The 26,474-nt window shown below is 37.8% G+C and overlaps 1 protein-coding gene and 1 pseudogene across 1 annotated transcript in view; one reads left to right on the top strand and one right to left on the bottom strand.

The window, feature by feature from the left end:
• Positions 1 to 26,474, bottom strand: part of RYR3 (ryanodine receptor 3) — a 777,114-nt gene that overhangs the window by 627,345 nt on the left and 123,295 nt on the right. The gene's annotated exons all lie outside the window — the stretch shown is intronic.
• Positions 12,370 to 13,393, top strand: LOC138168389 (small glutamine-rich tetratricopeptide repeat-containing protein alpha pseudogene; annotated as a pseudogene).

Here is a 26,474-nt window from a genome sequence, read left to right as displayed (position 1 = left end):
GCCTCCAATAATTATTGTTCTCCTATTTGGTCATTTTTTGCATGACCAAATGTCAGATTTGCTTTGATTTGTTTTTTCTCTTTTTATTAATGATTTGGAGCAATCTTTCATATTTCTGGCATCATGTTTGTAATTCTAATTTGAGAATTTTTTCTTGATCATTTGACCATAACCATTAGGGAATGTCTTTTAGCCTTATATATTTGTAAGACAAATAAACACAGCACACAGAATGGCTGTTAGCAGTTTCACTCTTGATCTGGTCAGACAGGAAAGACACTAAGAAGGGGTTAATAATCTTACTTTATTCTAGTTTAGTTTTCTCAGAAGGGGTTGGTGATAATGGGAGGACAAACTCTGACAGTATTCCATAAGACTGTAATAAACACTCTTCTCTCAGGGTTCAGCAAGAAGTGGGGGCAAGTACCCCTACATCTACATGGGGTCAGTCAAGACAGACACTACTTGGGCATCACCCTAAATCCCCTCAAGACACAATGGCAAACACCAATTTCCCCCCACCCCAGTCTTGATGGGGGCCAATCAAAGCACACAGCATTCCAGCTTGTACATTCAACCCCCAAATTCCCCTTAAGCATCGATGGGGGCCGATCAAAGTATGCACAACATTTGTGCATTCAACCCTAATTGACTGACCAATTGACTCCCCATTCACTGACCAATCAATGCCCACCTGCTTTATAGGGGCAAAAGGCAAAGAAGGCATATTGCCAGCAATAGCCTCACAAGTTTACATCACCCCATCCTTGTATCTCACTGCACAGCTATAGTGAATTGTTTATATTATTTATCATTTTATAATGTTGTGCAAGCATGGTGGAGATATTTTGAACTATAATTGTGGGAACTCATATCTAATACCTGGGAACAAGAGACTGTTATGGCTATGGATCCTGAGAAACTGAACTATAAGAAATAATCATGGAAATCCCCTTTACATACACTAAAATCTACCTTACTTAGACTATAATCCACCATACTTACAATATTTATATTAGTTCCCAAAACAAGTTATTTGATATTAAAATTGTGTTGAAGAATTAACTTACATTAATCTATTTATAGAATTTTAATCATAAATCTATAATTTTACAAATTATAAAGAATTTTAATGAAAATCAATAATTTTACAAATTATAGATATGTAATTTAGTGATTGGTTTGCTATTCCTTGAAGATTTCCTCAGAAGTTCTAATCTACTATATGAAGCACTTTCATTGACTAGTCTTCCCTAAAATAATTTTATATTTGCCTTTTATACTTTGTATTTACTTACATGTGTTTTTTCCCATGTATTACCAAGCACTCTAGCGCACCAAGGATGGTCTGCCTAGCACAAGTTCTTTTGATCTGCTTATAAAGGAAAGATAGCTTTAAAGGGGTTAACAATTCTACTTTAATTACAGAGAAAGAAGTGAATATAGAAAATACAAGCAGAGAAATCAGCATAAAGACCAACAGACAGGGCTCTGACTACCATAATCAAAGCAATATTGCTATACACTTTATATACACCCCTGGATCGAGAGAGTCTTTACATCTGAGCAGTCGGGGGATTCTGAACATATGGGTACTCAGAGTTTCCACCAGGAAATCAGAAAATCCTTCTCATAAGTGAACCCCCAAAGCAAAATACCAGCTCAGAGCCAGAAGGCACCACAACCCTCAAGACTCAATACCTAATCAACTTAGCACCAAAAGGTGTGGAAGCCTTCCTAGAAGCAAGCCTCCACCTAAGCAAGCTCCTACTTAGGCAAGTCCCTCCCCCAATGGGCTCCACATGAGGCCTATTAATGGGTGGGAAGATCTTATTATCCCATTAACATTATATCCCAATAGTATGTAAGCTCTTTAAAGGAAGATATTGTTGTTTTTTTTAATTCCTATTCCTAGAAGAAGGATTTTTTATCTTTCTTGTGTCATGAATCTGTTAGACAGCTAGATAAAATTTATGAACTCCTCAGAATGTTTTAAATGCATAAAAGAAAATATACAGAACTACAAAGGAAAACAATTATACTGAAATAACAAAATATTTTTTAGATATAAGTTCACAGATTTCAAATTAAGAGTTTGTGCCTTTGAACCTAGAACAATACCTTATCCATAGTGGTGCTTAATAAACTCTTGATTAATTTATTGGCTCAGTATTGGTTCATCTATCAATTTCTTCTTTATCCCACATATCTAACCATTCGCCAGAATTTTGCTGCTTAGGCCTTCATACCATCTTTCTTCTCTCTCCACTTTCTCTACTCATATAAGTACAACCTTAATTTAAGCCCCCAACAACTCTCTCCTAGATTATCGAAACACCTTCCTAATTGGTCTTTGGACCTCAATTTTCTCAGTATCCATCTTATACACTACTACAAAAATAATTTTCCTTAAGCATAGATCTTACAATGTCACTCCCTTATTCAACCAATTTCAATGGTTTCTTACCATTAGAATAAAAAGTATGCCCCTTTATTTGGATTTTAAAGCCCTTTACCACTTGGCCTCAACGTATCTTTCCAGTCTCCTTGGGTATTATTCCTACTTCTACACTCTACAATCTAGCTAAATTGGCCTTCTCTCTGTCCCACACACATAACACTCCTTTTCTAGTCTCCATGCCTTTGCACTGACTGTCCCAAATGCTTGGAATGGAATTCCTTATGTCTGCCTCATAGAGTCCCTCTCTTCCTTCAAGAGGCAGGTTAGAAACCTTGTGTTATAAGAAGCCTTTTCTGAACCCTTACCTGCTAGTTAGTCCTCTTCCAAATTACCTTGTGTTTAACTACTTTGTATATATTAACTTTATATTTATGATGTAGATGTTTATACATGTACTTGTCTCCTCCATTTGAATATAAGCTGACTGACAGTAGGCACTGCTCCTTTCTTTGCCCTTGTATCCATAACACCTAGCACAGTGCTTGGCACATCGCAACCACCTAATAAATATCTACTGATTGATTATCATTTACTTCTGTTATAGTTTTTCCCTAAACCATTACATTTGATCTGCCTTCATGTTATTATTTTTATTACCATTTTTAATCCTACCCCAGGCATACTTCTGTTTTAGTTTGTAAAATGTGATTATTAGAAAATAGATGGAAAGAACCTTAGAAGTGATTAAGTTCTTAGCTGAAGAATAGAAAAATCTCAGAATAATCTCTTCATATTAAATTTTTTTTCCCATGACTTTGATGGGCATTTCTATTTGATTTAGATGGTTGAAAGTTGTATGAAGACCTTAATACTTTGTCCTTAATTGGACAAAGAAATGTTGTTTACTCAAATTATCATTAAATTAGAAATTTTCAAATTCTTAAAACATTTTATTTTTAAATTATAAAGTATAACTATGATTTTATAAAATATAAATAAACACATAACTTGACCATCTGCAATTTCTACATCTAGAATTTACTTCCATTACAATGCTTTTCATATACAGCTTAAATTGATTTTTCTGATTGTTATTAAGTTTTTTTTATAAAGGAAAAGTAAAGGAGAATAAAAACAAGGGATTAATATAATAATAAAATTCTTCTCTATGTGACAAAAAGAACTAACAAGAGATTTAACAATAGCTGAGTGCGCTTATGCATGCATTATTAAAATATAAGAGATGAGACGTACACAGAAGGAGTCCATCAACATAAAGCAGATGTCAAGAATGGACAGTACTGCTGAATCAGCTTCAGACACCATAACAAGGGCTCTGAGCTGACTCAGGCTGACTCATGGTGAATTTCATCAAGGAAATTCCTTGGAAAGAGTTTTGAAGGAAGCTAGAGTAAGAGGTGAACAGATGGGCAGGGTAAGGTTCCCCCAGACCTGTTGAAAGCATGCATGTAAGAAGGGAAATAGCATTAGAGATTTATTTGGTAACTCTCAAATGCACCTATTAAATGTGCAAATTGCAAGTCTTCTTGTGTTTTAAATTTTAATTCCATACTAGACTTGCTTCATGAGAGCAAAGATCATACCATCTCAATTTTGCATCTGATCAAATTCTTAGCACAGAACTTTGCACATAGGAGACTCTTAAAAGTGTTTTCTTAATGAAATAATGAACAATTATATATTTGATTGGTGTACAGGGACAGAGTTGAGATATACTAAAGGACTGCTGGAGGAGGTAGATGAACCTGAATATTATACATTGCTCCCAAGATAAAGTAACTTCTGAGACTAAGGAAACAACTGTGGGGTTTGAACTTCACTTCCCTCTCTATCAGAGACAACAAGAGTAACAAGAATGATTTTATTTTCAAAGGGGTATCCACCATCTTGGAGATTTTCTATCAATATAGGGAATTCTGATAATAGCAACCACAGAGTAATATATTTCCCACAGGAACAAATATGATCTTTAGTAAGCTCCTGTGATCTCAATCCTTGAACACTTTTTTTCCTTTATGCCAAAGAATGCTGCTGATTGATTGTAAAGGAGATTAAAAAGCTTTAACAACCCAAACAACATCCTAAAAAACTACAATTGCTACTAGCCCAAGCAAAGAGTTTTTCTTAGTGCACAAATAAACATCTTAACCTTTCAGTTGACTGATCATTTTTTGACTTGTAGGCTTATAGACAAGATAGTGGGTTGTTCCCTGGGCTCTCAAGGAAATCAGGCTGGGAAATTCTCATAACAGACCAAAGTGGTAGATGAAGATCAAAACAAATTTATGCTTGAACTTGAATTCAATGAGATAGTAAAGTAGATAGAGTCATGGACTAAGAAGATCTAGTTTTGAATTGTACTTACAGATCCTTTCTAGTTGTGTGACCTAGTTGCCTCTGAAATCAAGACAAAGGACAATCCCTGCTCTCAAGGAGCTCACCGTGTATATATGTATGCATATGTATATATACGTATGTGCATATATTTATATCTAGGTATATCTATTTAATAAATAAGAGATAATCAATAGAAGGAAGGCACTAGCATTAAGGGGGTTCAGAAAAGGCTCCTTATAGAAGAAGAGATTTTAGTTGGGAATTGAAAGAAGCCAGGGAAGGAAGAAGGGTGAAATGAGAAAGGATAGCATTCTAGGCACAGTGAACAAAAACTGAAAATTCCTGGAGACTGGAGATGGAGTACTGTATATTGTTTAAGGAACAGCAAAAAGTCCAGTGTCACTGGATTACAGTATAAGTGGAAGGGAGTAAGGTATAAAAGACTGGAAAGATAGGAAGAGGCCAGGTAGTGAAGAGCTTTGAATACTATGATAGAGAGTCAATGGAGTTTACAAAATAGGACAGCAATATGGTCAGAGCTGTTGCTTCAGGAAGAATAATGAGGATGGACTGGAGTGGAAGGAGAAATGAGGCAGGGAGATCAACCAGCAGGCTACTGCAATAGTACAGGTGGGAGGAGGACCTGCATCAGGTTGGTAAGGAAGTGGCCAAAATTATAACATAGGATAAATAAAAGAATGAAGTTGTAATTCAGTCATAAAAATAGGGAGTATTGATTGAAGTGAATGTGGAGAGAAAATAGTATGATTTATTAAGATGTTGGGAACAGGGAAGAAGGGACTTAAAGACAAACTTGAGGCTTGGCACATGATAAATTCAAAAGGGACAGTGCTCTAGGAGGAAGAAGAGTCTCAGAAAGTAACTCTTAAAAGAAAGATACAAGCACTTCTGGTAGCATGTGAGTAGCACGCATAGTATGGATTGACTCTTTCCTAGTTTGGGGAATAGGGTGAAGGTAATAATAAATATAACGTCATTTGACAATTACAAAGCATTTAAAGGCTTACAAAGAATTTAACATCTCATTTGATCCTCTTGAGAACCATTTAGAGTATGTACTATAGGTATTTTTAGTCCCATTTTTACAGATGTAAAGACCTTTCTCATTACAAATTTTAATTATTCTAAACATGAAGATAGATGATAACCTATATCTGTCAGACCTTACTGACTTCTCTGGACAGGACATCCCCCACACCCTCATTTGGAACGGGCCCATATTCCCGCATGAAATAAGACTGGCCGAGATGGATAAGGTCACTGTACTCCAGAGCTATGACATCTGCTTTTTAAAGTCATATTTCAGCTTCAACATGTGAATATAAAGCTGCTCCTACACAGATCATAGTTTTCCTCCCAGTGCCTCTGAATGGTGATTAACATGGCTGTGAAACTGAAGGAAGAAGAGCTTTGAAAAGGCATAAAACCTTTCATTTCAGAAACCTATAAATAATCTCTCAATTACTCAACTCAATAATAGTCAGGAAACGGGTTAAAATACACTGAAAAGTGTTTCTCCAGGGAAAAGACTAGCCACAAATTAAAGCACACCTAAAACACAAAACAGGAAATCTTTCCTTGGCAAGACAAATGTCTTTTAATTAACTACCAGTTATTATCATTTGAATTAGTTTTAACCTCTCTTCACAAAAGATCTCAGAGATAAGATTAACTGTGTGGAAAAGGGCCTAGGGGTATGATACACTCCTGGGACCAGCAAACACCAGAGTTAGGCTATTGTAATTTTAGAATACATAAGAATTGGCCATAAACATGTTTCTAAAGCTTCTAATGGATCTATAAATATGGGCCTCAATAACTGGTATTGCGCCACTCGGTGCTAATAATGGCCAGGGGAAAAGAAGGGAGAATGAATATCCAGAATTCACATAATAACACTTCCTGGAAGTGGCAGCATGAGGAAGTGGAAAGAGTCAATCAGCAAGCATTATTAAGTGTTTACTATGTGCTGGGGTACTGTACTAAGTAAGAATGATATTCAGCAGGATTCAAAGAAAGGCAAAAACATGGTTCCTGCTCTCAAAGAGTTCACATTTTAAAATGCAGATAACATGTAATTACCTATGTTCAGACAAAGATATGTACTTTTTAAATAGAAAATAAGTTCATAGGAAAGGCACTGAAAGGTGTGTGTGTGTGTGTGTGTGTGTGTGTGTGTGTGTGTGTGTTTACATAAGGGAAACAACAACCAAAGGCCTCCTGCAGAAGGTATGATTTAAGCTATATCTTGAAGGTAGCTAGAAAAACAAGGAGTTGGAAGTAAGGAGAAAGATTATTCTAAGCAAGGCATGTGGAGTATCCTCTACAACGAATGGAGCATTTTTTGTGAGGAACAACAAAGAGACTGTGTATTTGCATTGCAAATTTCTTGGAGGACAAGTAAAGTATCAGAAAACTGAAAAGGTGGGAAGGGGCTAGGTGGTGAAGGGCTCTAAATGTATTTGACTCCTGCAGGTAATAGAGAACCACTACAGTTTATTGAGTAGTTATGTGATATCAGGTTTAGATAAATAGATAGATAAGTAGATAAATCAGCTTTAGAAAAATCAATTTGGAAAGACTTCCAGCAGAAAGACCAATTAGAATCCTATTGCAACAGTGCATGTAACAGATGATGAGTAGTGGGCATGTAAGTGAAAAGAAGGGAATATACAGGAGAAATGTGAAGGAAAAGAAAATAAGATTTGACCAAAAAAAAATTAGATACATAACATAAATACAAGTAAGAAATGAATTACATCAAGATTGTGACCATGAGTGAGTGGAAAGATGATAGTATCCTAGTCAGTAATGGAAAAGTTGGGAAGGAAAGATAGTTTTGGGGGAGAGATAATGAGTTCTATTTTGGATATACCAAGTTTGAGATGCCTAAGAGTAAAGAGATGGTTGAGGAAAAAGAAGAGGGCTCAGGACAGATGACTAGATCTGTACTCCTGACAAGCTGGGTTTATTAGTCTTGACTATTTAATAAAGAAGTGATCTTGGGAAAGTTTAGTTAAATCCCTAAAGCTATTCAAGAATATAAGTTCTTGGGGCGGTGGAGTCAAGATGGCGGAGTAAATCAGGTTCTCTGCCGGCTCTTGCTTCCACTTTCCCCAATTCATGTAAAAAGGGACTCTGTACAAAATTTGGAGCTATAGAACCCCCAAATGACACAGAGAAGCTAACCTCCCACTGAGGACAGCCTGGCAGGCTGGCAGGAATCAGGCAGCTCAGCGCTCTAGGAGCTGAGCCCAGCTCCACACTGAAGTTTTAGCCCCAGTGTGGGCCTGACCAGCCTCTGACTGTAGGGACTCCAGATCACCAGCAGCTGTGGTGATCCAGAATTATCAACATATAGATGCTAAAGACAAAGTGAGAGGTCAGTGCACTGTGGACTTTGGGACCCAGTAGTAGGGAGTGCATAGGCTTTTTTACGAAATGAGAGTCAACAGCCTGATTGAGGAAAATCATACCCTAAAAAATACACTAACTCAAATGGCAAAAGAGGCTCAAAAAGGCAATGAGGAGAATGCCTTAAAAGGCCAAATTTGCCAGATGGAAAAAGAATCTCAAAAGTGCACTGAGGAGAATCATTGCTTCAGAATTAGATTGGAGCAAATGGAAGCTAATAACTATGAGAAATCAAGATGCTGTTAAACAGATTCAAACAAATGAACGAATAGAAGGCAATGTGAAATATCTCATGGGAAAAACCACTGAGCTGGAAAATAGATCCAGGAGATATAATTTAAAAATTATTGGACTACCTGAAAGCCATGACCAAAGAAAGAACCTAGAAATCATCCTCCAAGAAATCCACAAGGAAAACTGCCCTGATGTTTTAGAACCAGAGGGCAAAAGAGAGGTTGAAAGAATCCACCAATCACCTCCTGAAAAAGATCCCAAAAAGAAAACTCCTAGGAATATTATAGCCAGGTTCTGAAATTCTCAGATCAAGGAGAGAATATCACAAGCAGCCAGGAAGAAACAATTTGAATATTGTGAAAACACAATCAGGATAACCCAGGATCTGGCAGCTTCTACACTGAGGGATCTAAGGGCTAGGAATGTGACATTCCGGAGGTCAAAGGAGCTGGGATTAAAACCAAGAATCACCTACCCAGCAAAACTGAGTATCATGTTTCAGGGGAAAATGTGGTCATTCAGTGGAACAGAGGACTTTCAAGCATTCTTGATGAAAAAACCAGAGTTGAATTTGACATTCAGATACAAGAAGCAAGAGAAGCATGAGAAGGTAAACAGGGTAAAGAAATCATAAGGAACTTATCAAAGTTGAACTATTAACATTCCTACATGGAAAAAACAATAATTATAACGGATATAACTTTTCTCAGTATGAAAATAGTCGAAGGGAATAGAAATATATATATACATATATGTCTATATATGAGGGTATATGGGCATATGAATATATATGTGAATGTGTATATATATATGTTTACAGGTATACATAGAGGGCACAGGACCAATTTTAATAGGAAGGGATGATACTTAAAAGGTGAAATTAAGAGATGAGAGAGGAATATAATGAGAGGAGATGGGGAGAGACAGAATGGGGCAAACTATCTCATAAAGAAGAGGCAAGGGAAAATGGTTACAATGGAGGAGAAAAATAGGAAGGCAAAAGGGAATGGGTCAACCTTATTCTCATTGAATTTGGCTTGGGGAGGGAATGAAATATACACTAAATAGGGTATCTCATTCTATAGGAAGAAGGGGATGAGAGGGAATATGATGGAAGGGAGGGCAGCCTGGGGGGGAGGGAAGTTGGAAGCACCCACTTTTGAAAAGGGACGGGATCAAAGTAGAGAACAGAACAAGTGGGAGGTGGGATAGGAGGGAGGGAAATATTGTTAGTCTTTTACAATATATCTACTATGTTAATGTTTTGCATTAGCTACACATGTATTACCTATACTGAACTGCTTATCTTCCCAGTAAGGGTGGGTGACAAGGGAGGAAGGGAATGAATCTGGAATTCAAAGTTTTAAAATCAAATGTTTAAAATATATATATATATATATATATGTATATACTATTATTAATACATTTTCCATGTAATTGGGAAATAAGATATACAGGCACTGGGGCACAGAGATCCACCATGCCCTACTGGAAAAGTAGAAAGGGGTGTGGGAGAAAATATGGGAGAGAGCAGATTGGAGGAGGGGATAACCTGTGGAACTGCTATTTTGGGGCAGTGGGTAGGGAAAAACGGGGAGAAAATTTGTCACTCAAAATCTGGCGGAAATGAATAATGTAAATCAGAAGTTAATAAAGCATTTGAAGAATGAAAAAAAATGAATATAAGTTCTTCCATTAGAATGTAAGTCTAGCACAGAGATTTTGTACATAGTAAATATTTAACAAATGCTTGTTTACTGATACAGTTTTTTGTGAGTCTCAGTTTCCTCCTCTACAAAATAAGGGGAATGGACTAGATTAGAGGTTCTTAACCTTTTTTTGTATAATGGATCACTTTAACAGTGCAGTAAAGCTTGTGGACCCCTTCTCAAAATGATGTTTTTAAATGTATAAAATAAAATACACAAGATTAGAAGGGAAACCAATTACATTGAAATACAGCTATAAAAAATTTTTAAAAACAACAAGTTAATATGATCCCTAAGGTCTCCTCCAACTCTTAAGTTTTAGCATTACATTCTAATTTTACAGTAAGATTCTTTTTAGTCCACAGCCTAATTTCTTTAAGGTTCAGGAAGAGATGGATTGTGCCTACTTACAGGTACAAAGTATAAGTCTTAGATCCAATGTCAGAGTAAATAGAGTGGACACCCTGAAACTAATAATAGGCTGCAATGACAGACTTAAAGATGTGTGCTCCTTCCACAATCTTCCATTTATGGATTTCAAAGGTTCACAGGGATTATCCCTGTGGTCAGAGGCTCACATCAACATCAATTTAAGGATCTACTATGTTCCAGACACTATAATGATAGAGGCAAAAAAAGGAAATAATACTTGCCCTTATATTGCTTACAGACTATATGAAAGAAACACTAGGCACACAGGTATGGGTGAAATGAATAAAGTGCTAAACCTGGAATTGGGAAGACCTGCATTCAAATTCAGCCTCAGACACTTAGGAGCTATTCATTTAACCACTCTCAGACTCAATTTTCTTATATATAAAACGGTGATCATAATAGTACCTACCTACCTCATAAGATTGTTGAGAGAATTGAGTGAGATAATATGTGTAAAGTGCTTTGTAAACCTCAAAGCATTGTAAACTATTAAAATAGATACAGAATTAATACAAAGTAATTTCGGTGGAGTAAGAGCAAGGGGAGGATTAACAACTGGGGAAATCTGAAAAGGCCTGACAAGGGGTGGTAATTGGGTGGAGCCTTCAGGGAGCTTTGGGTTAGAGGTTAAAGGAAGCGGAGGTGAGGAGTAAAAGCAATGGAAGGATGGTGGACAACCTGTACATAAGCACAGACAAGAAGCAGTGTCCAAGGTAGTGTACAGCAAGTATATCAATTGGGCTGGAGCACAGATTGTGCTCAGAATGAAAAACATGAAATAATGTGAAATCAATCCAAACAAATTGACACCAGATGATGAAGAGCTTAAAATGCTGATCAGAGGAGTGCGTGCATTTTATCCTCAAGGCTCCAGTAAATCTTCTTGAATAGAAGAGTGACACTGTCAGACTTTGTCCTTTAAGGTCAATTTAGCAGTTGTATGGAAGATGAGTTGGGGGTGAGGGGGTGGGGTTTAACAGATAAACGGGGTAAAGCAGGTTGGGATTCCAATTAAGTGGCTGCAGCAATAATCCAGGCAAGAGATAATAAGGGTCTAAACTAGGATGGTTGCCATGTGAATGGACAAAATAAAAAGGACTAGAGAATTAATTTCCTAATATTTTCTGGGAGATGTGTGTCAGGTATTCATCTTTTCACTTCTAAATACTCCTCTCTAAAAACCTCGACAGGAGGCATAGTAAATCTGTTCTTCATGGAGTAACAAATATTTACAATGTTTCCTTCTCCCTTCCTCTGCATTTTACCACTCAGCTCAGTTCACTCTACTTCACACCAATTCCTACAAGTATAAATGGTCCTCTTTAATCCATTTTGGCTTTTATCTTTTCCAATCCTTGCAAAATTGCTTCAGAAAAATTTCTTGAATCCTGCCTTGCATCTCTCCCTCACCGCCACTTTCTTCCGTGTGCGTTAAAGGCAACTTTAACTATAGCAAACGAGCATGACAGTAATCCTAGCGATACGGCCATAGAAAGAAAATGAAACGGATTACTGATAAATGCAGTTAGGTTAAAGAACAAGTCATATAGAGCATAAAACTGAGACTCAACAGAAGCCTGCGCATCTAATATCGCTCCCAAGGACCAGAAGATCCGCGCAACCCACCCGTACTGACCAGACTTCTTCCCGCCTAATCCAGGACCCATCGTCATCATCGGCGCCTGCGCAACAGGTCAGTCAGTCGGCCGGCCCGCGAGGACAGCGTGGGGGCGGAGTCGGGCACTGCCTCTGCGCCATCACCATGGCAGAGGGGAAAGAGGCATCAGCGCAGGCGCAGTAGGGGACAGAGTCGGAGCGGTGGGTTTGGCAGCCTGTTCAAATCTTGAAAATCACAAGATCCATCTCCAGTCCCATAAAGATGGAGAACAAGAAGTGCCTTGTTTATTCCATCATCCAGTATCTGCATGACCAGCTGCAGCATGGAGGCCTCTCTCCTGATGCCCATGAGAGTTTAGAAGCTTCAATCCAGTGCCTGGAGACAGCTTTTGAGGTGACTGTTGAAGACAGAGATCTAGCTTTACCACAGACTCTGCCAGAAATATTTCAAGCTTTTACAGGAAAAAAAGAGATGCCCTCCATCCGTAGGAATTCTGATCCCACCCCCCTCCGTGGTGAAGCTATAACTGAAGCTGAGAGACTCAAGACTGAAGGAAATGAACAAATGAAAATAGAAAACTTTGAAGCGGCAGTCTCTCTCTATAGAAAAGCAATTGAATTAAATCCAGCCAATGCAGTGTATTTTTGCAACAGAGCTGCCGCCTACAGTAAACTTGGAAATTATGCAGGTGCTGTGGAAGACTGTAAAAGAGCCATTGGCATAGACCCTTACTACAGCAAAGCCTATAGCAGAATGGGCTCAGCACTTTTAAGTTTAAAGAAGCACAAGGAAGCTGTAGGTTACTGTAAGAAGGCCCTGAAGTTGGACCCGGACAATGTTATGTACAAATCAAACCTCAGGATCGCTGAGCAGAAAATGAAAGAAATGCCCAGCTCTACAAGAGGCTCTGTAGGTTGTAACCTGGCCGGCTTGCTGAATAACTCAAGCTTCAGGAGTGTGGCATCAAACCTCATGAATAATCCTCAAATAAGACAAATCATGTCTGGGGTGATGTCAGGTGGCCACAATCCTTCGGGAGCTGCCAAAGCCAGCCGTTCTCCAAATGTGGGCCCCAGCTTCAAGGAGAGGGGCCAGCAGTTTGCTCAGCAGATGCAGCAACAAAATCCAGAGTTGAGAGAACACCTCAGAAGCCAGGCAAGGAATTGGAACCCCAGTACCAGCAAGAATAACCAGCAGGAATGAAAAGTGAAGGTTAGCACCATTGAGCATTGAGTCCTTTGATGTACAGACTGTGTTCTGCCATTTCTCCACTTGAAATTTCCACGAGAGAAAAAATAATTACTGGACTTGCATGTTAAGATGGATTCTTATTTTCCTTTTCTTTCCTTCTTCTTTCCTCCATTCCCCAGACTCCATTCCCCCCCCCCCAAAAAGCCACCAGCTATAAACACACAAACCAGTGTCCTCCCTCAGAAAGTCAGTTGCAGAAGTATAGTGGGGCCTATGGGTGGTTCTCAGCTCCATTTACTAGATGTCTCATCTTCTATTAAGAAGCCTCACCTATCTTGAGTTTGTGGGTCACATACACTGGATTCCTGGGACTTTTGGAGTTGTGTCCATCTCTATTTTTTTAAAGAGGAAAAAAGTATTTTCTTTCATAATTAGAAGCCAATTTCTAAACCCACATCCTCTCAGGTTGCTTGGAGTTCCCAGTGATCCTCCTGCTGAATATCCTGCTCTAATAATAGCCATCAGCATTTACAACCTGGGGCATAAAGATATGGTCAGTGTGGTTTCAGTTAACTTTATTCAAGGGAAAAAGTTCACTTGTGGATGTGTATAGAAGCTTTTGTTAACCTGAACTTTTTAGGGGGAGTGGACAGTCTTATTGAAGTGCATAAGACCAATTTCTATGACTGTCTTCTAACTGAACATTTTGATAGGAACTTGTTTTTTTTTCCCCTCAGATCCTTTATGACAGTGATCTCATAAACATCTAGTCACATAATCATGATTTATATCTGGTGCCATTGGTTCCTCATTCACCAGGTGGAGAGACTTGAGCTTCAAGCATCAGTCTTACACATCCTATCTCACAGACCCTTTGCACAAACATGACAGAAGCACTTGGGTTGCTACTGGGGTAGTATCTGCACAGTATCTCCCTTACTATGCAAGGAGGGTGGGACTTTTTAAGGGATAACAGAGCCAGCTACCAGCATTTGTCAGCTGCTGGACTCAGGAAGGTGGCAACATTTTATAGGAACTTTATAGGCAGGGAGGGGGGGTTGCACATGTAGCAATGGGATTATCTACCATACTCAGCAGTAGTTTGGATACCTCATTAAAAATACTGGAGGCCTTCACTCACCATGAACAGATAGTTTGATAAAGTTGCAAGGGGGAAGAGGAGAAGACATGTATAGGAATCATAGAACTTATGAACTGGGACAAGTTGACAGTGTCTCAGTCTTGCATCAGATAACTGAATAGAAGGCTCCATAGTTAGAATGGGCAGATGTTCCATTGCTTCCAGAGACCCTCTTGGGGGAGATAAAAGGACTCTTGAGTGTTCTAGATTAGGGCTTCTTAAACTTTTTCCACTCCCTTTTCCCATTTCAGCAAGGTTCGTTGGCCTGAGGGCCATGAGCAGTGCAAAAGTAGGGTGCTTTGTGTTCAGAACCAAGGCTGCAGTGAAGTTGCCTGATGCAACTCAGGCAAGCTGTGCCAGAAACACCTCAGATTCATTATGCATTTAACTTCAAATTAATCTTTGGTCATTGCACATTTATAAACCTTTGCCAAATTTTTTACAACCCCACATAGGGTTGTGACCCACAGTTTTAAGAAGTGCTGAAGGGGTGGGAGGTGTGGAAAAAGGTTTTAGAAGCCCTGTTCTAGATGACTAGCAGGAAACAAAATGATGATCACCTGCAATCTATCATCACCCATAATATTTTTAAAATCTTCAGTTTTAACTGTGGTGAATAATGTAATGTGTAGGGAATAAATATCCATTGTGACCTTAAAAAAACAAAAACAAAAACACCAGTCATCAATTCTTGAAGTCCTTGAAAGTACCAAGGAACACCCTATAGAAGTGATCAAAAATTTTCCATTTATATATCTGTGTTATTTAATGAAACCTGCTTTTTCTCAAGTACCACCATTCAAAAGAGTTTATAAAGAATAAAAACACCACAGAACTATTTATTTAATTTAATGGTTTAGGCATTCATAATTAGCAGTACACAGAATTGGCATTTCCTATTTTAAAAGCATCCAACATTTCAGTAACAGTGGATATTAGTTTTATGGGCTAACCTGGGTCCTCCATTTTCCCATCTAGGAGAAAACATGTGTGTTTCTAGTGAAAAATGTATTTGTAGTCCCAAAGAAACAAATCACAAATGAACTGTATTCCTTATGTTCCATCGTCTGTTATGGGGCTTATTTCTACTTAGCTCAGGGCTCCTGGGGTAACTTTATAGCGCTCAGTATTTGAGATAATAATAACTCATTTATATAATACTTTGTAAAGTGTACAAAACACTTTCCTCAAAACAACTCAGTAAAGTAGGGAGTATTATTTCCCCCATTTTATAGGCTAGATAATAGATTTAGAGAGATTAAAGTGATTTATCTATGGTCATACACCTACTAAAGAGCTAATTCTCAAATCAGTATCCTATTTTGGGGTCCAAAGCTCTTTCCACCATGTCATATAGCTTAATGTTATCATATTGCTTAATTTCTACTTCCTATCTTGTTCTTCACTCATCCTATATTGCCATACCTGTCCCTCTCTCCTAATATTCCCAACCTTCACTCCAGTCATTTTTCAGTCATAACTGACACTTCATGACCCCTTTTAGCAATTTATTGGCAAAGATATTATAATGATTTGCCATTTCCTTTTCGAGCTCTTTTGACAGATTAGGAACTGAAGCAAACAGTTAAATCCCTTGGCAAGGGTTACACAGACACTAAGTGTCTGAGGCCAGATTTGAACTCATGAAGATGAGTCTTCCTGATTCCAAGCCTAGTGCTCTATCAGTTGGGCCACCTAGCTGCCCCATCCCCAACATTACCCTGTTAAAAAGTATCACTTTCTTTTTCAGGAGCATCCACTAGCATGGATTTATACGAAGTTTATATTTATACGAAGTATGGAATCAGATACAAAAATATAACACAACACACACACACACACACTTTCTGCTCTTATCAACAGCAAACCAAGAAGAAGATAGTGTCACTGTTCTTCTGGGATAGTGGTTTCCTGCCAGACACCAAGAAATGTTTAGTACTTGGGGGTCTGCCCATGAGACAGCCATTTGATACCAGCAAAGAAGGTCTTATTTAACCTTTAGCCACATTCCAAGAACGAAATAGAGTTGATCCTATCTCAAGTCATTCCCCAATGTTTTAGTCTAGACTACTTAACCTTTAACTAAAGGTTCTGCCATATTTCATTGGAATTTCACAGATGCTTTTGAGCTGCACATTTCAAAATGTTGTGGGTTGGCTTGTTGTAAATGGAGAGAAACAGAAAGGAGTTCCACATATCTTTAGAGATGAGAAGAGTCAGAAGTCCTGCAATTTGATCTTGACTCCATTGTTCATTTCCTAATGTGAACTTGAACATGCCATTCACTCTTCTAAGGCCCAGTTTTTCATCCATTTCATCCTTACTAATGAGCATAAAGCCATTAGATAAATTTGAACCTGTTCAGTAGGCATTTATTTGTAAATAATAATATCAAAAGCAATCATAGTCCTAAAAAGACAGGTAATAACAACCATAAAGTATCTTACAGACCTAAGACCTTCACTTTCTAATTAGAAAAACAATGTACATTCCAGTCTGTAAAAACATAATAGTACATGTACTTTTTTTTTACCTAGTAGTTCTTTAAGCAACTAACATTACTTATACAACTGCCCCATATTCTTTTTTTCCTCTATTTATAATCCCTTGGTTTATTTCTTCAGGAAAATTAAAGCAAAGAGAAGGAAAGGAAGACAACTGGCTCCCTACCTCAATGGAGATGTGGGAAGGTTGAGGGTTAAAACCTGGTCCATATAATCTATAATGGAAATAAATTTCTGGGCTTGAGTCATAGAAGTTTTTTATTTTTGTTGTTTTGGGAGAGGGGAAGGCAGGGTCACAGTTAGTAAGTGTTAAGTGTCTGAGTCTGGATTAAAACTCAGATCCTCCTGACTCCAGTACTGGTGCTCTATTCACTGTGCCACTTAGCCACCCTGAGTCATAGAATTTAAAATAATCGTTCTACAAGCATAAATTGTGTTTATCCTATGGATATGGGAGGTTGGATGGAAATAATATCACTATCTCAAAGTTTTAGTGAAAAATATTAAGGATAACAGCCAGATCCATGATTTCACAGATATAAGTAATTTCCAGATGAAGAAATTTCCTCTACCAAGGTAAATGACCATGTTTTCTTCAATTTATAGTCTTAAAGAGTTATAAAAAACACTGAGTAATTGACTTGCCCAAGGTCACACAGCCAGTGTGAACCCACGTCCTGGTTCTGACACCAGTGCTCTATCTATTCTACCATGGTTGTTCCTAAATAAAAAAATAGTAATAATTTTAAACCCTGGCAACCTCTGAATTATGCATTATGGTTGTTCTACACTTACTGTACCAAGAAAAGCACTTTTAAAATCTTGTGGTTTAGAGATGAATTATCCTTTATGAGTTGTTTATTTTTTAAACAGATCTAATTCATATAATTGTAAGTGTAAACCTCTATGTAAAGGTATTCTTCTTTTGGGAAAGGATTAGACTATTTATTACCCTACTTTGCAGAGGACTCAGTGTGATTGTTACCCAAAACGAACTGTTTAAAACTGAGACCAATCTTTTCCAGTTGTCTCAATAGGTGAGTTACTCACTAGACTTGAATGGCTGCTGAGAACTGGGCCCTATCAATGCAGGTTCATACAAAAGATAGACAGTTTGTCTAACAGATAATAAGGAAAAGGACCAAAATTTGAATGTGGAGCCTGTGACTCCTTCCAGTGCTTCATACTTCTCTCCCAGAGAGTCAGGATGGTATATTGGCTGGGGTAGTGCTAGCTTAAAAGTCAAGAACTTGGTTCACACCCTACTTCAGACACAAATGACTATCAGTATATTCATGGTCAAGTCATTTAACCTCTCCATATCCCAGGAAACTAAGACTAAATTGCAGAAAATTTGCACATCTGTAGCATTCTGTAGAGAGAATTTCTTCATTGGGAGCTCCCTGTGCCAATAAAAGGCATGTTCCTTCTTTTTTTTCTTCTACTACACCCTCCTTCCAATCCTTTATCCCTACCCCTTCCTACAAAAAAAAAAGTACTACTCTTCTTATTTTGGTTCCAAGTGAAAACTAGTTAATTACTTATTGGGGGTATTGTAGAGGGGACCTGATTAGGTCTATGAGGTCTCTTCCAACTGTGAGATTAAATAATTCTGGAATGGGAGTCCAGATGTGTAAGGTCTGCTGCTGAACAAAGAACTGAATTAGCCTCCAGCAGTAATATGTTGATACCAGGACTTTTCCATTGTAAAATTACAGATAATAGGGAAATCAAATTAGATTTCCTTCCTAGATTTTTCTGGATTAGTGTAGCACACAGTTCCTTTCCTTCCCTTCCTAACAACTCCCCTTACCCCACCCCCCCAAACACACTTGCTTTCTAGAAGATTTTTTTTTCATTTAAAGTAGAAAGTATTATAATGGTAACACATTGAAGATGGCTGTAAAAAGTCACCTATTGTCTGATAACTTCATAATTATGGGTTCTGTCTCAGTCTCATTGAGGCACCAAAACAATCTCTGGGTTTCTAATTCCACTGAAAGAGAGGAAGACTTTAAATCATTTAGAGAGCCAGCTGTGTTGTGCTTCAGCTGTGGATGCAGTTCTGAAGTGTACTTGGCATATATTCTGGGACAGGACCTAGACTGCTTATGCAAGCTAAATTTCCTAGTGCTACCAAGGTTAAAAAAAAAAAAAAAGAAGAATCTCATGGTGATTTTACATGCATTATATACATATATCTCTAGATACCTATGGAGATATATATATATATATATTGTCATATACATGTATATTTCTGTATCTATATGGTTATCTACAGATAAGAAGATAGATAAATTTCTGTGAAACAGTGTATAGAAATGGAAGGGATAGTTATTATCTCATCTAATAACCCCCTTATTTTATAGGTGAGAAAGCTGAGGCCCAATGCTGATATTAATTTGGGCAAAGACACATAGTGGCCAATCTGGGGAAATAATAAAAACAGTTAGCAGCACAATAACAATGATGATAACTAGCATTTATAAAGCTCTTTAAAGTTTGTAAAGCACTTTATAAAAAGCATGTCATTTTATCATCTCAACAACCTAAGGAGGTAGGTGGTATAATTATCCCCTCAGTTTACAGATGAAGAAACTGAGACAAGCAGGGGTTAAATGACTTACCCAGGGTAACACAGCCAGCAAGTCTGAGGCTGAATTTGTACTCGGGTCTTCTTGACTCTAGGTCTAGAATTCTCTATCCACTGTGCCACTTAGCAGTTATTGCTTATTAATGGATTGATTTGAATTCTAGTCTTTCAATTTTATTCATCTAATGTTCTTTCTATTGTTATCATGTTGCCTTGCAGATATAATATATAATATACATATAGAGAAAGTAGATATATACACATAATATATGTATGCATACACACATATGTATATATTTATAATCTCTTCTACTTTTTCTCTGATTTGTATCTCATATAAACACTAGTTCAATTTGTAATCATAAAAGCTTAGAGCTAAAAGGGACCTTTTACCCTGCTTTGCAAAGAACTGAAGGGGACCTAATTACCTATTAATTATCTCCATTGTACAGATGAGGAAACATTCTCAGATAAGAGATAATGGCACCATTCCCTTTAAGTCTTAAAAGCTCCATTCCAGAAAGATACTTCTCTTTCTCTTTTGTCTCCAAACCCTTACTTCCAAGCCCCATCTAAAGGAATAGCAATGCAAATAAAAAGACAGGAGCCAACAGTATATGTTTAGAGATAACAGAGCTCCACTGATTGCTTCATGGAACTGTGCCCACCTCCAGTATTGAATGTGAACTTTCCTACTTGAAATGATGCCCCCTTTCTTTCCAAGAAGTTAAACAGCAACCAGAGTCAGAAATGAACACCACTGTTATGCAAGTCACCTGAAAATTTAACCTAGGACTCTTAATTCCAAATGATATTATTTCACCCCAACTTTCACCAGGTGAATATTTGAATATATGACATTCTACTTATAGGGATCAATTTTGGCTGTTAGAGAGAGTTCTTTACCTTCAACAATTGTTTTCCCACATGTATGAACCAATGTCCTTTCTCCTGACCATTTTCCCCCCACTCAGTAGGCCTTCCCTAATTAGTGAAGCCCATTTTCTATTCATCAACACAATTTCTGACCCATACTAACCCCCTTTAATCCAATTATTTAATTTAAAAAATAATTTTTCTTTATCTTTATTCTCAAGAGATTAATTTCACAAGGCCTAGGGTTATATTTACTCTTTAAATATCATATAACATTCAGGCATTAGGCAAGTCCTCATTGGCAGAATACTGATTGTTTTTGCTTTTTAGACTGAGGAGTTTTACAATTAATTAACCAACTAATCAATCAAACAAGTATTTGTTAAGCACTCACACTACGTGCCAATGTGCTAAGAAGTGTGCATCATGGTAGTAAATTTGGATTTGTAGGCAACTTATAGGCAAATCTTGGCTCAAGAATTCACTTTGTGACCTTGGGCAATTCTATTATCCTCTCTGAACTTAAGTTTTCTCATCCCTAACATGGAAGGATGGGACTGTATAACCTCTCCAGTATCATCTAGCTCTAAATCTATTATTCTATAATCCTAGTTAACTGGAAAAATTAAGAATTAAAAAGAAACAGGGGTGGCCAAGTGGCACAGCAAGTAAGAGTGCCGGCCCTGGCGTCGGGAGACCTGGGATCGGTTCCGGCCTCAGATACTTGGCACCCACACAAAAAAATAACTGGCCATGTAACCTTGAGCAAGTTACTTAACCCCAATTTCTTTAAAAAAAAAAAGAATTAAAAAGAAAGGGAAAATAAATCCCAAGTTCTAAGAAGACCTGACGGTACCACTAATTTACTATGACTACGGAAAAAATAATCTAAGCTATCGTTTTCTTATCTTCAAAAGTAAGAATTTGGAACAGATGTCCTCTTGAGATTTTTTTTCCCAACTCTAAATTTCTATTAATATATGACTCTGAATGAAAGGTGAGAAATTGTACTTTGAAATAGCTTTGTGAGAGCCAGCCTTAGTGTGGACAAGAAGAAAGCCAAGGGAAGGAATCTAAACTACCTGAATTTTGATAGTGTAAATGGGAAGGAGGATGATATACAAATTAATTGCTGAACTCAGTTCACTGGGCAGTGTCTCTTAGGGGGGATTTCCTCTAGGTAAGTGGATAAAGTGCTGGGCTTTGAGTCAGGAAGATCTGTGTTCAATTCCAGGCTCAGACACTAACTGGATGACCCTAGGGAAGTCATTTAACCTCTGTCTACCTCAGTTTCCTCAATTGTGAAATGGGGATAATAACAGTACCTACCTCTAATGGTTGTCATAAGGAATAAATAAGATAATATTTGTAAAGTGATTAGCATAGTGTATAACACATAGCAAGTACTTAATAAATGCTTGTTTCCTTCCTTACTTCCCTAAATGTAGATACAGGCAAATCAGGTAGGTACCTCTGTGAAGAGGTGTTTTAAATGTTCACTGTCTCTTGGATCTCAGGAATTTAAACCTCAGATGCTAGTTATTTAAAATGATGAATCCTTCATATATTGTCTCTGACAAGTTTTCTAAACTGTTGCTTGAAAATCTCCACTGATGAGGAATTCAATACTTTCCCAGGCAACCTATTCTGCTTTTGTGGAGATTTAATTGTTGGGAAGTGATTTTCCTTTATTTATCCAAAACTCTCTTCTTTATAGCATTACTTTGGCCTAAGTGAAAAAAAGTTTCATATTTCTTGCCATGATAGCTTTTCAAAACTTTGACAGCTACCATACCTTTCCTAAACTTTTTCTTTTCCAGACTAAACACCCTTTATATAACATGGCTTTGAATCTCTTCACCATCCTAATTACCCTCCTTCTGTCACCTAAAACCTTACTTATCACACCTAGCATCATATATAACTTTATTCAAGTTACTGATTTTATGAGGATTGGGCCAAATACAGAGCTCCACTGTGGTGCTCCATAAACAACTGCTCCTAAGTTGACATGAATCCTTTAACCACTGTTTTGGTCTAGTTATACAATAGTTCTGAATTTACATAACTGTGTCCAGTTCATTGCACTCGCTCTTGTCCACAAGGATATAAAAGAGGCTGTCAAAAGCCTACTGAAATCCAAGTCTGCTAATTCTGTAGTGTTCTTCCAATTATCCAATTTCTTAATATTATTAATAAGAATAATTATTGTTGTTATAACAGCCTTCATATAGTACTTTAAAATTTGTAAATGGTTTTACAAATATTTCATTTTATCATCACAACAACCCTGGGAGGTAGATCCTACTATTATCCCCATTTTATAGATAAGAAAACTGAGGCAGAAAGTGGTAAAGTGACTTGCCTAGAGTCACACTGCTAGTAAGGATATAAGATATAGGGGATGCTGAATTTAAACTCAGTCTTCCTGATTCCATGTAGGGCACTCTACTCACTGAGCCACCTGTTATCAGTATAAGTGGTAAAAAAGAAAATAAAGTTATTATCATATTATCATTGAGGCAATAACATTGAAAGCACCTAGATATTCTGGGGGATAGTTATTCCTTGGTAAGGTATAAAACAATCATGCATTCATATTTTAGCTATAATTATTTTTATTTGATCAGTGTAAAATACTTGAGAATAGAAGCCATTTCACTGAGGTAGCTAAATGAAATTGGATCTTAACTCAAGAAGACCTGACTTCAAATTCAGCCTCAGATACTCCTTGCTTCAAAACCCTGGGAAATCATTTAATCTTACTATACCTCATTTTCCTTATCTATAAAATGGGAATAAGCATTGCATTTCTCCCCAGGTTGCTGTGAGAATAAAATGAGATATTCGTAAGTTCTTTGTAAACTTTTAATTGCTAACCATTTTTTAAAAATCATATCCCAATACATGGCACATAATAAGGATTTAACAACTGTTTGCTCAGTGACTGACCAGCCAACAGAGAAAGCCTAGAGGCAGGTTTGATTGAGGGAGGTAAAGAAGGAAAGATAAAGGCTGGACATATAGGACATTAATGGGGGAGGGCCGATCCATGCCAGAGCCCTGAAGTGTTTCTTTCTTTCATCTTTTTTAGAGAATTCTGCTTTGGTCATTCATGGGCAAACAAATACCTGCTTCCTTACTGAACTTCGATAGTAGAATGACTCCCTTTATTTACATCCTCTTCTTATACACACACACACACACACACACACACACACACACACACACACCTGTTTTATAAGCAAGTTTGTTTGCAAACAGGAAGCTACCCAAGTGCGAGGGTGTGAAGAAACAAGAGCACAGCCAGAAACATTTAAAAATGCAGTCCCCTTTGGGAAAGCCATAGACCAAGGCAGATAGGCACCTAGTAGACAAAAAAGGAGTTGAGGTTTACCCACTCAAAGTAACTATTGAATAAAAAATAGTCTTGGCCCTGAAGAGACACACCACTGAGCCCTCCTTTCCCAGGGGAGGAGAAAAATTTCTGCCAAGAAATGCTATCAATACAGCTATAAAGTGATACTGCTGGTGATAACAGTTATTTGATGGAAATCCACACACAACACCTGATGACTTTCCAAAGGGCCTATAAATAGAACTGGGGTTTCCGTTGTTAGCTTACTCCCCCCAGGGAGAGCTGGATCAAAGCCTAGCCCCATGTTGGGAACATACCTCTGGCACTTGTTACAGGTCACCAGCAAGTCAGCCATCAGGGCACTCCACAGCCTTCCCGGGCACAGAGGAAAGGGCTATTACTATAAAAAGTTGAGCTCCGCCTCCTCAAATCACTGAAACCAAGCAGGCCATACATAACCATATCTGGGAAGAAAAGAAGGCCCAAAAGCACTCTTCATTTCGACTGTGATAGCTGTCATCTACTTCATTTGCTTAACTATCTCTTTTCCTTTGCAAAGAAATTTATGAGTGGCAATGACAGGTGAGGCAGATTTGTGGGAAATGCAAATATGATCCTTACATTCACAGTAATTTTAGATTTCTTAACAGACTACTATGACAAATACTTTCCTGGTGCTTGTTTGGCAAAAAAAAAAAAAAATTGCCCTGGAGAGCCAAGTTACTGTGGAATGTACTCCAAATTTTACAGTAGAAAACTTTCTTTTTTTCCCTTAAAGACACAAACATTTGTTAGGAGCCATGTGCAAGGTGCTATGATAGAAGCTGGTGGTACAAAAATTAAAATGACACAATCTAAGCCAGTAGACATTTATAGAGCATCTAAGGGTTTTGTTCCACTTCAGGCTACCTGTGCAGTGTTGTGGTCACAAATGCTAATGACAGATGGAGGTTGCCATCATTCTGTGAACCAAAGGAGGAACAATGGTCCATATTCACTCCTTTTTTTCTCTAATGAAAATCCATAACAAAGGCATTTAAGGCAAAAGGACCTCTTCTGTGTAGGTAGTAGAAAAAGTGACTTAGAGTTGTGGGTGAAATTTTAGGTAGAAAGCAAAGGTTAGTATGGTTTGGATGTGATATATAGGTCACAGGGTAGAACAGATCAGTGGAAAGATCGTCATGGTTCTAGAGTCAAAGATTACGGGTTCAAATCTATCTCTGACATTTGCTATTTCTGTTACCTTCAATATGTCATTTTTAATTCCTTGGACCTCAGTGTCCTCATCTGTAAGTTGAGGTGTTTAGCACTGCCATTTCTCTTAGAGTTTGGCACTACTGCTGTAGAGAATGGATCACAGTCAATCAGTCAAGTATTTATTAAACATGAACTATGTGTGTCACTGTGCTAAGCACTGGTTAGACAAAGAAAGAGGGGATACTCAGGTAGCACAATGGAGAGAGCACTGGGCTTAGAATCAGTAAGACTCATCTTCAAGAGATCAAATCTGGACTCAGACACTTACTAGTGTGACCCTGGGCAGTTCACTTAAACCTCATCCAGTTTCTCATCTGTAAAATGAGCTGGAGAAGGAAATGGAAATACCACTCCAGTATCTTTGCCAAGAAAACCCCAAATGGAGTCATAAAGAGTCAGACACAACTGAAATAACTGAACGACAATATACAAAGAAAGAAAAAACGGTCCCTGTTATCAAAGAGCCCACAGTTCTCTCTAATGAGAGAGACAACATGCAAACAACTATATATAAATAAGATACATACAGGATAAATTTGGATTAATCTCACAGGGAAGGCACTAAGATGAAGAATGTGCCATTTTAGCTGTGACTTGGAGGAATTCAGAAAGTGGAGATACAGTATGCCGTGCAACAGTCTAGGTGGGAAGTGATAAGGACCTCAGCAAAGATGGCAGCCATGTGAGTGGAGAGAAAGAAGTGAACATGAGATGTTGTGGAAACAGAATAGAGAGTGTGTGGGAAAGGATTGGATGAGTAAGAGTAAAGATATAAGTAGATGTCTGAGTGAGGGAAATATAGTGGTAATCTCAACAGAATCAGGCAATTTAGGAAAATGGGTGACATAAAAGTGACTCTTGGTCTATCAAAGGCTATGCTAGTAGAGCACAACTTTCCTGCTACTGGCAGGAAAGGATTTGGATACAAACTCAGTGATAAACTGTAGGTTTGTCACCCAAGAATCACCCTAGCTAAATGTAGAGAGGCTTATCACTGCAAGATTGGTTTTCAGGTGCCAATGTTCCAGTCATGCCTCATGCCAACCTATGAGATGAATATAAACACATAATGGCCTTTAGTACTATGTAGCCCCCTTCTACTTCTGCAGTATAGGTGGTGCAGTGGTAGAGAAAGAGGGCTGAGAGTATCACTAATGGTGCAATGCCATCAAATTTTAAATCAAGACTCTTGATGGGCAGTCTTTGTCCAATGATAGTGACAGACTGAGTGACACACTACTAGAGGAACTGAACCCTATATCCACATCTGCCTTTTTGTTATAAATGAAATTTGGAGAAGGCACAAGTATATGTAAGACTATCTTGCAGAAATATTCTTTTTTTTTTTTTTTTTTTTTTTTTTT

Source organism: Petaurus breviceps, unplaced genomic scaffold (assembly GCF_028583685.1).
Source record: "Petaurus breviceps papuanus isolate PSGF00001 unplaced genomic scaffold, PetGlider_PUasm1.0 37, whole genome shotgun sequence".
In the NCBI taxonomy this organism is placed as follows: domain Eukaryota; kingdom Metazoa; phylum Chordata; class Mammalia; order Diprotodontia; family Petauridae; genus Petaurus; species Petaurus breviceps.
This window is presented reverse-complemented; position numbering and strand designations above follow the sequence as displayed.